Source organism: Oryctolagus cuniculus, chromosome 2 (genome assembly GCF_964237555.1).
Source record: "Oryctolagus cuniculus chromosome 2, mOryCun1.1, whole genome shotgun sequence".
NCBI lineage: Eukaryota > Metazoa > Chordata > Mammalia > Lagomorpha > Leporidae > Oryctolagus > Oryctolagus cuniculus.
The window spans coordinates 42,791,740-42,805,883 of record NC_091433.1 but is presented as its reverse complement, the minus strand read 5'-3'; the positions used below and the strand labels follow the sequence as shown (position 1 = coordinate 42,805,883).

The 14,144-nt window shown below is 47.1% G+C and overlaps 1 protein-coding gene and 1 pseudogene across 4 annotated transcripts in view; one reads left to right on the top strand and one right to left on the bottom strand.

Annotated features, from left to right (window-relative positions):
• The window catches only part of GATA4 (GATA binding protein 4), a 77,733-nt gene that overhangs the window by 45,489 nt on the left and 18,100 nt on the right, over positions 1-14,144 (top strand). The gene's annotated exons all lie outside the window — the stretch shown is intronic.
• LOC108175603 (pre-mRNA-splicing factor 38B pseudogene) lies at positions 3,326-4,064 on the bottom strand (annotated as a pseudogene).

Below are 14,144 nucleotides of genomic sequence, written 5' to 3'. Positions count from 1 at the left end.
TAATGGGGACCCGTTCCCCAGGATAGAGCAGAGGGGCAGTGGGGAGAGATGGAAGAAGAGGGCGAGATCTGCCGGGAAGGGGAGAGCGGGCCACACGGACCACATAACCAGCTGTTCGTGGGGAACAGAGTCCATTAGCCAGACTTGTTTTCTTTGCTTTTGAGAACTTTTGCTTATATTTCTTATTGGGACCTCCAACTTTTTACTCATTGGTTGATGATAAAGGAGTGGCAGTAGAATCTTGTGGCTAAGGAAGCTGAACTGGAGTCAGACCTGGTTTAAAATTCTAGCCTTTCCCCTTATAATGTCCTCGATTTTCATGGGTATAAAGTTGAATTGAAGTTACTTCATGGGGTTATTGCAAAATGAAATAATGTTCATAAAGCATAATACTTAGCATACAGTCTATCTGTAAGCATTACCTATTAAAAAGCTAACTATTATCATTAAATGAGATATTACTTAAAATAGGAGGTTTTTTGCTTCTACTAACAAAGGTGCACAGAAGGATGCCAAGTTGAATCGAGGGATTTGGATTACTTGGAATTTGCCTCTTTTTTTCTGTTTCAATCTATAGTTGAGGGTATGGGCCCCTTTTCAATTTATTGCCTATAATTCTTTCTACATGAGCACACACGTTTATGCAGGCAGAAGTTAGTTGGAATTATAGTTGCCTGAAGAGTGATTTTTTTTTTTTTTCACAGGCAGAGTGGATAGTGAGAGAGAGAGACAGAGAGAAAGGTCTTCCTTTGCCGTTGGTTCACCCTCCAATGGCCGCCGCGGCCGGCGCACCGCGCTGATCCGATGGCAGGAGCCAGGTGCTTCTCCTGGTCTCCCATGGGGTGCAGAGCCCAAGTACTTGGGCCATCCTCCACTGCACTCCCTGGCCACAGCAGAGAGCTGGCCTGGAAGAGGGGCAACCGGGACAGAATCCGGCGCCCCGACCGGGACTAGAACCCGATGTGCCGGCGCCGCAAGGCGGAGGATTAGCCTAGTGAGCCGCAGCGCCGGCCAAGAGTGATTTTTTTTTTTTTTTAAATAAAGGTTTTAGAATATTGTAAAGCTCCTTCTAAGGGAGTTGGGACCATTTGCTTCCAATGAGATTTGAACCAGAAGAAAAAAGGCAGAAGCTACTTGGGTTGAACTCAAGAGGAGACAGGACTGTGGCTGGGCTGTGGAGGGATTGTGTGTTCTGAGCAAGCCCTCGCAGTGCCGGCCCCGGGAACCTCTGAGATGCAGTGGGATCGCCGTCCACTTCGAGTTCTCTCAGTAGACCCTTCCCTAGGGTAGGAGCCCAGCAGCCCTGGTGAACATTTTGACCATACTAAATGGTGTTTCCTGAAGCGGGGGGGCTAGCCTGCCAGCTTGTGAATTTCTGCCCAGAAATGTATAGGACCCACACTGGCTGCTGCATTCCGAGTGGCTCTGGAGAGGGTATCAGGGTGAGGAGGAGCCACTTATTTTTAAGGATTTAATCCAATCCAGTTTTTATTCTACACTCTGGATGGTTCTGTCATAAGAACAGTGTATCCAGTAATTTGCCTTAGTCTTAAGTAATGCATTGCAGCATTACTTTTAATCTCTGTTCTAGAGTAAATTTAAAAACTCAAACAGCAATTTTCATAATTAATATGAAAACTTTGAATTTTTAAAAAGGACACTGTAACAAGCTGTTTCGTAACTTAAGTATTTTCCACTTTTTAAAATGCTTTGGAAACTGAAGCTTGAATCTGCTTCTCTTTATCTTCTCTGCTTCCTTTATCGACCCTCTAGTTAGTATTGGGCTGCTGCAAGAATGCTCAGCTTTAGACATTCATTTGTTTCTTCAATAGGGTACCTTAAAAACCTGAGAAAGAATTCAAGGGAAAAAGATGACATGTCATGTATTTTTTCAAATAAAAACGGAAAACTAAGTGAATAAATTTTTGGCATACTAACAGTGTTCCTTTGATGTAGGATGTTGAAAGAACTTGTGATCACAATCTAATTTAAACTTCTGCATCAGAAACTAACTTCTCATAACTTCTGTAAGGTAATTGTAGAGAATATTAAATGTAACACATTGGGAAGAGCCTTCCAAGATAATATACAGAGGACAAGAATGTAAATCCTACAACTCCTGTTTTCATGTACGCTGAAAGCACATAATTCTCTCATAACAGACAAAGTCTGTAACATTCTGTTATGAAAAACACAACCATGCTAGCTCCACTACACAAACCATAATCCCACACCTATGAAACAAAAATAGAATTAGTGATGCATTATTACCTTATACAAATTTAACCAATGTGGCAACTGTGTCAACAGAATGAAAACATTTTCAGGACCTAAGTGCAGACTGTACATCTTAAAAGCAAGCAAAAATGCAAGACCAATCCATGCGTCATGTATTCAGCTGAACAGTTGGGTGAGAACATCGCAAAGGCACATCCCTAGACAGCTCTCCTACGGGGAGCTGCAAGAGAGCAGAGTACTGCACGATCCCAGCACGTGTTGGGGGAGCAGTTTCAGACACATGTGTGCAGAATCCACTTTTCCAAAAGCGTCTTCACAGTTCCGTCTTTGTCTCTGTGTTGTTTTCCTGGCTCTCGTTCTACACTTTGGCTCCTTCCACGATCGTGTTTGTCCAACTAGTTCTAGTATCACTGTGATCTCGTGTGTGGAACCGTTCTTTGCTTCTGCTGTGCTTTCTAGATTTTTCTTTGTTGGGGCTGTGCTCTTGTTTCTTTGATTTTTTTTTTCTTCAACACTGCCAGTTCTTCCTTGACTTCCACTTCTACTTTGTTTATTTGATTTTTCTCTACTTTCATTTTTGTGTTTACTTGATTTTTCTTTGCCCCTGCTTCTACTCCATTGCCCTGCATTTCTACTCCTACTCCTGTTTCCTTTCCATGCTTCTACTTCTGTTGTGTTTCCTTCTCTTTCTTGGAATCTTCTTTGTCATCTGATGCTGCCTATCTTCTTTGTCTTTGTTTTTCTTCTCTTCTACTGAACCCATAGCTAGTTAGTTCCTGGGACCATTCTCTCCTTTTAAAAAATATTTTATTTATTATTTGTCTGAGAGCTAGAGTTACAGACAGGGAGGGAGAGAGAGAGAGAGAGAGGTCTTCCATCTGCTGGGTCACTCCCCAAATGGCCGCAACAGCTGGAGCTGGGCCAATCTGAAGCCAGGAGTCAGGAGCTTCTTCCTGGTCTCCCAAGCAGGTGCAGGGGCTCAAGCACTTGGGCCATCTTCCACTGCTTTCCCGAGCCATAGCAGAGAGCTAGATTGGAAGAGGAGCAGCTAGGAAGCAAACCAGCACCCATGTTGGTTGCTGGCGCTTCAGGCCAGGGCATTAACCCGCTGCGCCACAGCGCTGGCCCTGGACCGTTCCCTCTCCTTTTCTTGATTAGTCCCTGTTTGCTTATCGTAGTCTCAACCTCATTTTCTACCTTTCTCATGTTCTTTCTCTCTTTCCCAATTCCCATCCCTTCTGTCCCCTTTACAGTCACAACTTCCACTGCAGCGTCTACCTCCCGCTATGCCTGTGTTCTCATCTCCGGTCAACAGGTCGTCTTCATCGTTCTCCCTTTCTTCAGCTTCACGCTCCAGTCGTTGCTGTTACTTCTTTCTCACCTGTATCAAAACTAGAAGACCCAAGGCCCTCCTAATGATGACTTCTACTTCTTGGTCTTGGGAGCCTCCTGGATCTCATTGATCTCCCTGGAGACCCTGAAAGCCCTGCATTTGACGTGTCTAACTCCTCAGCCCCTTCCTTCCCATCTTTCTTGATTTTTCTAGGTCAAGTTTTAAACTGTTGATCAATATTCTGAGCTGGAACTGGAATTCTTGGAAGCAAAATAGAAAGCCAGTCCAGTTTTGTAGAAAGATCACGGCATTTCTCCAGTGGTCAATTCACAGCCTCCACGTGCCTTCACACGTAGGTCTTCTTCAGCAGCCGGGAAGGATTCAACCAATGCCATGGATCTGTCGGTGGCTGTGGCTGTGGCTGTGAATACCTCACATACATAAATCCAAGGGCTCAGACATATGGAGAGCCTTTGTGTGTTATAAGACCCATCACTTGCTCGTGAATTGAGTTCAGAGTAAATTGTATAGCAGACAAAATGCTGTACAGACAATTCCTCCTGTTCCAACATCTCAGACCCCTCCACACAGCTCTGTCTGGCCCACTGCTTCCTCTGTCCCATGCTTCACCATGGGTACCTCCACCTGTGCCCTTGGGCTGCTCCAAGCCTCACTGGAAGACTGAGACAGTCCTACAAAATCTCCCCCACCACCTCATGGTAGCTCGTGAGCTCGTGGAGCTGAGCTTCAGAGTAAGGGGATGACAGGATGCTGGTCAGGACCATGGGGTTGAGGCTCATCGTCTTCTCATTGCCTCACAGCGGCAGCACATGGCCCCGCTTGCCCGAGACTGCCTATTGATGGCGCCTCCGCTGCTGCCGCCGCTGCCACTGGGCTGCAGCCATGGCCGCCTGGTGCTGCGACTCTGAAACACATTTTCTAATAACTCAGGATATACTTCCTAGGGGTTTCTGCCACTGACTGGCTCTATGGGCTGGGAACAAGATCCAAGCTTCTTTGTGCCTCCATCTTCACTGAGGAGTGATGTGGCCTTGGTGTCCATCCTGGAGGAGCCCTATGGAGCCTTCAATTCCTTTGTAAAAATGAGTGAAGTGGACCCACACCTCCTAGGTCTATGGGCCCTTCCAGCTTTGATGAGCTCTCTGAGAGTCAGGAGGTAAGGACGTAGGGGGATAGTGTAAAGATTCTACCAAAAATGGGAATTGAATGTGAAAAACAGGAAGACGTGAAGGGTGCTTGCTTGTGCTGTGACTGTCAGGGAGTGGGGGCTTGGTCTGGCCCCCCGTAAGGGAAAGGCGTGAAGAGTGGTAGTGGTACAAGCCCAGCAGTGCTTATTCTGTGCCTTGCTCTCCTCTAGCACTGTGCCTATTCCCAGTGAGTGTCCTGCAGACAGGGTGGCAGTGTGCATTGTCAGGCAGAGAAACCAAGGTTGCAGGGATGTGCTCAAGGCCACAGGGCCGCGGCTGGTGGGACCCAGGTCAGCAGACCCCCCAGGGCATGTGCCACTCTGCTCCTGCCTGTGTCAGCTGCACTGGGTGAACGGCCTCCCGTTTCTGGGAGATGGGGCCAGTGGTGTTCCCGAACAGCTTGCTCCAGGCTGCTCTGCTTGAGTGATCCTCCTTCCCTCTAGATCCTGAGACCACAGGATTTTTGTGGGTTGTTTCTGGGGGGATCCTGTCTTGTTTTTTCTTGTCCTTTTCTCTCCTTTCCATTTCTTTCTTCTCCGCAATCCCTCCCCTTCTTACTTTTCTTTCTCTTTGCTTTCCTTGTCTCCAATCTTCTCTACTACAGCTACCACTCCCTCTGAGTTTTTTCTAGAAGAGTGGGTCTACAAAAATGCTGCCTCAAGACATCTCCCTGGGGCTGGCGCTGTGGCGCAGTAGGTTAATCCTCCTCCTGCAGTGCCAGCAGGCTCTGGTTCTAGTCCCAGCTGCTCCTCTTCTAATCCAGCTCTCTGCTATGGCCTGGGAAAGCAGTGGAAGATGATCCACGTGCTTGGGCCTGTGCACCCACGTGGGAGACCTGGAAGAAGCTCCTGGCTTTGGATCGGCTCAGCTCTGGCCATTGTGGTCATTTGAGGAATGAACCAGCAAGATGGAAGGCCTTTTTCTCTGTCTCTCTCTATGACTCTGCCTCTCAAATAAATAAATATATCTTACAAAAACAAAAAACAAAACAAAAAAAAAAAACAAAACCTAAAACAAAGCACCAATTACATCTCTGGTGAAGTTAGGAGATAGCTCATACCCCAGCTGTAGAGACACGACAAATACAGTAGAAATTCTGACATCATTGAGCGAAAGACTGAGAGCTGGTCCGTACCTCCTAATCTCTAGCTGGGCATAAATATCTTGGTTAATAAAATAAATGAGATGGGAAAAGAGGGGTAATGTTTTTGTTATTTGCAGATCAAAGAATGATCAACATCACTAAGTAAATATGAGAACACTTCAAAAATTCATGGAAAATGGAATTAAAAGATAAATTTATTCCTGCATGATGGCCCAGTGGACTGGGCTGCTACCTGTGATGCCAGCATCCCATGTTAGGGTGCCGGTTTGAGTCCTGGCAATTCAGCTCCCTGCTGATATGCCTCAGAAAACAGCAGAGGGTGGGACTGGGAACACTGTCACCCATATAGGAGACCCTGATGGAGCTCCAGGCTCCTGGCTTTGGCCTGGTCTATCCCTGGCTGTTGCAGCCATTTGGGTGGTAAACAAGTGGATGGAAGATCTCTAACTCTGTCTCTATGTCATTCTGCCTTTCAAATAAATCTCTAAAAAGTCAGGGGTAATTTTTCTTAAAGATAAATTTACTTGGTACAAATATGTTTTGAAATGCGTGCGTATGAAGGGTTCATAGGGAATCTGTGTTATGGGAAAACTACGCAAGCTCTCTGTGGACACTGCTGCACTCTCCTGATAGGATTAGGAAAACATGGCCAAGTGGGGGAAGGCGCTGTACTCTCAGCCTGGAAAGCTCAGCAGAATTCTGTATTCAAAACTCCCCCAAACAAATCTGCAATTTTAATGCAATCCCAGGAATCGTCCCAAAAAAGTGCTGTAAATTCAACTTGTCAAACTGATTATAGAATTTATATGGAAGAGTTATTGTATGAGACTGACCAGGATAATTTTTTAAAAGAAGCCTTAAGAAAGCAGGACTCACCCTTTCAGAAATCAAAACAAACCAAAATAAAGAGGCACTGGCACAGAAACTAATGCAGTGATGTGTATTACGGCCTCGGTGTGTGTAGCAGTGAAAAATTACTTGCTGAAATACAGCCAAGGCATTAAGGGTGTGGAAACCACCATATTAAAAAGACTGGCATTAACATTGGATCCTTTCAAGTATCAAGTACAGCTAGACAACTGAGGGAATTAAGGAATCGAATGTAAATGTTATGTACCTTTACAACGTAAAACTAATAAATCTTCCTATAGCTGAAATAGGAGCAATACAGAAAAATTTCTCTCTCTCTCTCTCTTTTTTTTTTTTTTTTTTTTTTTTTACAGGCAGAGTGGACAGTGAGAGAGAGAGACAGAGAGAAAAGTCTTCCTTTTGCCGTTGGTTCACCCTCCAATGGCCGCCGCGGCTGGTGCGCTGCGGCCGGCGCACCGCGCTGATCAGATGGCAGGAGCCAGGAGCCAGGTGCTTTTCCTGGTCTCCCATGGGGTGTAGGGCCCAAGCACCTGGGCCATCCTCCACTGCACTCCCTGGCCACAGCAGAGGGCTGGCCTGGAAGAGGGGCAACCGGGACAGAATCCGGCTCCCCAACCGGGACTAGAACCCGGTGTGCTGGCGCCGCTAGGCGGAGGATTAGCCTAGTGAGCCGCGGCGCCGGCCCAGAAAAATTTCTCAATAGATGGCTGCCCATGTGTAGTGTGGTCCCACTTAGCATCAGGGCTCACTCTCTGTTCTCCCCCACTCTGATGGCATGGGCATGGCTACGAGACTTGCTTTGGTCAAAGACCAGTGACTTGTGACTTGAAGATGCTGTAGAGGCATCAAGAGCCATCCCTACAGCAGAGCTTCAGCCAATTTACATGTGATGTCAATGGCAAAATATATTTGCAGCTGTAAGCCACTGAGATTTAAGGGTTGTTTGGTATAACATAACCTAGAAACAGCTGACCAATACATTGTTAAACAGCATCAAAACCAAGCATAAGTATTATATGCATATACCTCTGAACATAGCTATGACATGTCCAACACATCCTTGAGAAAATTTTCTCCTCTATGTGAACAGATGTGGGCAAGGGTGCCTGTTGAAACATTACAATGACAGCAAAGATCAAAAACAACCTAAATATATACCAGTAGATGTCTTGGACACTCCGGCTGCTATAGCAGAATACCATACATAGACTGGGTGGCTTAGACAGTAAATATGATTTCTCACAGTTCTGGAACCCAGGAAGCCCAAGATCAAGGTATTGGCAATCCAGCCTCTGGTGAGGGCCTGCCTCCTGACTTGCTTTGGCCATCGTTTTGCTCTGTCCTCACATGGTGGGTTGGGGAGAAAGTTGTTTTGTCTCTTAGAATGGCAGTAGTCCTCTTCATGATCACTCCATCCTCATGACCTGATTACCTCCCAAAGGCTCCTGCGCCTGCTTCACACTAGGGGTAGAGTTTCAACCTGTGAATTTTGGGGGGCACAAACATTCAGTCTATAACAATAAGGAAATTAATAAATAAAATGGGATGTGTTAATATAATGAAAAACTGTAAACCAGCATAAGTAAAGTAGACCCACAGGTATCTACTAATTAAGTACATAATTAAAAGCTAGACACATTAGTAGATTTTTAAAAAAAAAAGAAACCTAGAATAAGAAGATATATAGGGGAGTGGATAGCATCTGTATTGTATTGTTTCTTTCAACGTAACTGAGGCAAATAGCATAAAATGTTAACATTAGACAAAACTGGGTTGAGTGTTCATGGCTGTTGTATTCCTTTTTTCAGTGATGAGATATCTCATCTTTTCTAAAAACTAAGTTTCTAAATGCCATGTATAATATGAAGGCATTCATGTACATCTGTATGTAAAAGTGTAAGAATAGATTTGGAAGGATATACACAAAATTCAAAATAGTGGTTGGATAGGAGACTTTGAGGAGGGGTAAAAAAGATTGTGACATTATTCCTTGAATGTTTTATAATTAAAATATTTGTAAAGATTTATTTACTTGAGAGGCAAAGTTAAAGACAGAGAGAGGGAGAGACAGAGAGAAGTCTTCCATCCACTGGTTCACAGAACTGGGATGATCCGAAGCCAGGATCCAGGAGCTTCTTCCGGGTCTTCCACGTGGGTGCAGGGACCCAAGCTCTTGGGCCATCATGCGCTGCTTTCCCAGGCACATTAGCAGGGAACTGGATTGGAAGTGGAGCAGCCAGGACTCAAACTGACATCCATATAGGATGCCAGTGCCACAGGTGGAGGCTTAACCTATTACTCCACAGTGCCAGACTAAAAAAATGTTTAAATTATAATTATCGATGTAGAAGATTCTGGAAAAATAGAGAAATGTTAGTCACTGTTGCCTCTGGGGATACCTAGTGTTGGTGGAGATTCTGTTTTCATGTCATTCTTCTGTACTACTTGAACTTTTAAAGAAATTATGAATTTTATCATTTAAATATACACTGAGGGGGAAAAGTACCAAAATATATAAGTGAGAATTATAATGCAGTGCCAGGTATACAGTGCCGGGGGACCAGGAGAGGTTAAAATTACTGCTGGAGAACACTTCCACCTCTGGTTGACCTGGCATTTGTCCTCATTGCCCTGAAGAGCAAGTCTGAGAAGCGTAGCTCCTGATGTTGACTCAGTGAATGGGCCCATCCCCCTTACTGGTCGAGTCCTGGACGACTTGCAGCTCCTGGTGCCCTCCAGAGCTCAGAGGACTTCCCTGGAGGGTGTGTGGCTGTGGATGCCTGTGTGGAGGGGAGGACACCCGCTCTTCTTTTTCACCCAATCAGCTGCATCCCTCTCTCTTGTGTCAGACCTCCTCAGACGCGATTTTCTTCTGAGGAAAGTTCCTGCAGCGGGAAGAAACATGACAGGAAAAGCCGCGGTGCAGAGTAATTTACAGACTTAGCATTTGATCTGCAGTCACTCTGGATCGTTCTCACCTGGATCATGCAGTCCCACATCCTCACTCTACAAAGATCTGAGGGCTACTCAGGCAGCGCGTGTACTGCTGGCTCCACGGCCAGAGGGAGCCGGGCCTTACTGTTGGTTTTGTAGTAACTGCACTCAGAGCTGAACAGAGCCCTCCCGACTCACCTTAGGCACCACATTTCACGCAGAAAGCTTGCAGGGTAGCAGGGTAACCGGCTGGATTAGCAGGAGGAGAAGATGTGAAGTGCTGGCGATTGGAGCTTAACCTTGGTTTGATTAAGTAATCCCCGAGAAACCCTTGAGAGGGGAAAACAGTCCCCCTGTATAAATTTCTACACCCTCGCTCACCGCCCCTTCGGAAAGGCGTAAATCTCGCCTGAAACGCCTCCCGAGCACTCAGGGCAATAAAGAGGTCACATTATATCTCCATAAATCTCCCCGGCTGGCTGGCTGGCTGCTGCCATTCCTCTCGGTGAAGGGGAAGTTGTTTTCTCTGGACAGCCGGCTGCAGGCCTGGAAGGAAAGGCCTTTCCCTGCAGGCCATTGTCTCGGGCCCTGAGGGAGCTGCCCTGCCAATTTGTTGCATGTTTCCTTTCCAGCCTGCCAGCTTGTGACAAGCTGGACAGGGCTTGCAGAGGCCGGCAGCCCACACTGCCTGCTTTAAGTCACCCTTGGCCAAAGCTCCCACTCAGTCTTCCTCAGAAATAAGAGGCGCAAGGGCCATGTGCCTGTGCGTCACAGAGCGTGAGAAGCCAAGCCAAAGCTCCCGGGGCTGGGGCCCCAGCCTGCTGAGGAGCTGGGGGCGGGGGCTCCTTGGGACCGGGACTACAGTGCTGTGAGACGTGCGTGACACAGGTTGCAGTTTTAGGACCACAGCAAAACTGAGAACCCACATGAAAAGTGGATTCTACTTTCCCATTTGGGAAATAACATGCTTTTATGGGAAGATCAGAAAGTGGAACCTGCCTGATTTAAAATGAACTAGTGATGATGCTGGTCTGCTTTATCGAACGTATAAAATAACTATTTATCACAAATTGGAAATCAATTCCTGTGGTATAAAAAGACCCAAATGCATATGGTGAAAGTGTCTCTGAGCCACTATGATACAAGCAGCCAGTACTGTCATACCTTGTCTGTCCTCCCAAATGTATTTGCTGTATATATAAACAGACAATAAATCAGATGTGGGTTCTTCTCCCGTTTCTGTAAGGAGTCTCACGTGCACTGCTCTTAATTTTGCTTCTGCTATTTCACAGCTTTATTGGAAAGCTTTCCATATTGGTACATAAAGATCTTCATTCGGTATGGCTACATAGTGTGTCCTAACCGAATCAACCGGTCCCGTACTGTGAACATAGAAGTTGTTTTTTCAGTCCTCTGCTGTTGCAAAAAATATCCTTGTGACTCTCCTTGCACATAAGCCATTTCACACAACTGTCATGACCTCGGTGGGATTAATTCCTGAAAGTGGGATTTCTGGATCAAATGGCATGGGCACTTACACTTTTAACATGACATTGCCAGGGCCAGCGCTGTGGCCTAGAGGGTAAAGCCACCGCCTGCAGTGCCGGCATCCCATATGGGTGCCTGTTTGAGTCCCAGCTGCTCCACTTCTGATCCAGCTCTCTGCTGTGGCCTGGGAAAGCAGTAGAAGATGGCCCAAGTCCTTGGGATCCTGCACCCACGTGGGAGACCTGGAAGAAGCTCCTGGCTCCTGGCTTCAGAGCAGCGCAGCTCCAGCTGTTGCAGCCATTTAGGAAGTGAATCAGTGGATGGAAGACATCCCTCTCTGCCTCTCCTTCTCTCTGTAACTCTGACTTTCAAATAAATAAATAAATATTTTTTTAAAAAAGACATTACTAGACTGCCTTCCCTATGGTCTGTACCATTTCACCCTCCCCATCAGTGCTCATCCCCTCCTCCCTCATTTCCAGGGCACAGAAGGAGGATGGACGCAGGCTGGGGAGAGGCCTGGGAGGAGCCAGACCAGTGTCTGACTTTGTCCACAGCATGATTGACAGGCAGCTTTTGGGAAGCACTGTGTGTCCCATCCCACACTTGCTGAGGCAGTGCCCACAGGGAGAGCTTTCCCCCTCCTGAGGGCTGGGGAGAGTCAGCCGTAACAGGCACCTGAGCTGCCTGTCTCAGCTCAGATGGGGCTGCCTGTCTGGAGGAGACGCCTGGGCCCAAGTAGAAGAAGGTACTTTGAGGAAGAGAGCACCCAGAAAATGGGAAATAAGGTAGATATCTCTGATCTTCCAACTCCTACTCAGAGATGCTTGTTAACTCCTTATTTAACTAATTTAAACCATGTTACAGGAAGAGAAAATCTTGAGAACATGACCCATAGAATTGTCATTTAAAAAATCGTCAGGTTTTCATATTTCTTTTTTATTAAAGATTTATTTAATTATTTGAAATTCCGAGTTAGAGAGAGAGAGAGAGAGAGATAGATCTTCCTTCTGCTTGTTCACTTCCCAAATGGTCACAATGGTCAGAGCTGGGCCAGGCCATAGCTAGGAGCCAGGAGGTAGCTTCTTCTTGGTCTCCTGTGTGGGTGGCAGGGGCACAAGCTCTTGGGCCATAATCTGCTGCTTTTCCCAGGCCATCAGAGGGAGCTGGATCGGAAGTGGAGCAACCAGGACTCGAACCAGTGCCCATATATATGGGAAACGGGCATCACAGGGGACACCTTAACCCGCTGTGCCTCAGCACCAGACCTGCCATGAGCATCTTAAGGATAAATGTTTCCCCTTTTAAAAAATGCTTTGCAATGAGTCACACGAGCAGTTTTATCTCTGAGAAGAACGGGCTGGGCTTTGGTGCATACAGCATATACACATATGCAGCCTATGTGTTCAGTCCCCTGGCCCTGCCTAGATGACTGTCATGGCTGAATTATGAGGCGTGTCCAGGAACACAGCAGCTCAGTGGCCAGACAGCCACGCAGGCCGGGAGCCAGCACTCTGATTCTCACTGTGCTGTTGCCTTTTTGCTGCCTCTCCAGACACCGTGGGTCTTGTTGAGGTCACACAGGTCAGTGTGCACTGGGTTTCCGTGGTGTGCAGAGCACTGCAGATGGTATGGCCCAGCTGAGAGCAGTGTGGAGTGGAGAGGCTGAGATAGGGTCTGTTACCATCGTAGGTGACTGATTCACCTTCGTGGGGCCTTGGTTTCCTCCTCTGAACGTTCATTAAGTTGTCCAGATGGTACGTGCAGGGTTTAAGACCCTGTGTGTTGTGCCGATTGCCCTCCAGGAGCCTTGCAGCCTACCTGAGCAAGCACCCCCACAGGAAGCATTAGGGATGTGCACAGCTAACCTGTGGCTAGAGTCATGAACAAGGTGGAGCCCAGAGAAGTGGAGGGTGTCTTTGGGCTCGGCCCCCAGGGTTCCTGAAACAGCAAACTTCATCACTTGCTCATCCCCGGTCAGGGCTATTATGGCTGCAGCTGATTTTCAGCCCGAAGCCCAAAAAGCTGTGAGATGTCAGCGCCAGTGGGGGAGCCTGGTGGTGAGCGCAGTGTTAGGTAACTCTGCCCCAGCACTCTGCGTGCACCTTGTCGGGGAGGTGGTGAAGTCAGCCGGTGCCACTGGGGAGAAATGCCAGAGAGTCGGTTTATCAGGGATGTTGACGTCACACTGGGGCTGATGGGGGGCTGTCGCGGGTCTGATTCAAAGCTGGAATAATTAGTAATGTGCCCCCTTTGTCTCAGAAGTACCCCAGCTTGGGTGATGAGTTATATAGCATCCTGGTCAGACCTGGGAACTGGCCGAAAAAGGAGCCAGCTGTCCCAGGCTGCCTGTGGTCTGGGGTGCCGGGACACAGGCCAGGGATCTGTTGGACACAACAGCTACTGAGGCCCAGGCTCCTCAGTACATGGAGGATCCACTGCAAACACTCTTGACAGGTCATTCTTGGGAGAGTAGCACCTAGGAGACACGTGGGGAAACAAAGCGACCAAACAGTATTTGTAAAAAATCCACTGGTATAAGGACAAAATACTGACATTAGGCAATGTTTAAAAAATATCCTGTGGCATAACTGTTAAGCCGATGCTTGCAGCGCTGGCATCTCACATGAGCAACGGTTCAAGCCCCAGCTGCTCCACTTCTGATCCAGCTCCCTGCTAATGTGCCGGGGAAAGCAGTAGACGATGACCCAAGTGCTTGGGCTCCTGCCAATCCATGGCAAACCCAGATGAAGGAACTGGCTCCTGGCTTAAGCCTGGACCAGCTCTGTGTAGCCATTTGTGGAGTAAACCAGTGGACGGAAGATCTCTCTCTGACTCTGCCTTTTCAAATAAAGAAGGTAAATCTTTTTTAAAAATAGCAACTTAAAACACAGTGCAGTCATTTGCGTATTCCTTTTCTCTTTTCCTTTGCCTACATTTGGAACAGTGTCTCAATTCGCAGGTGGGA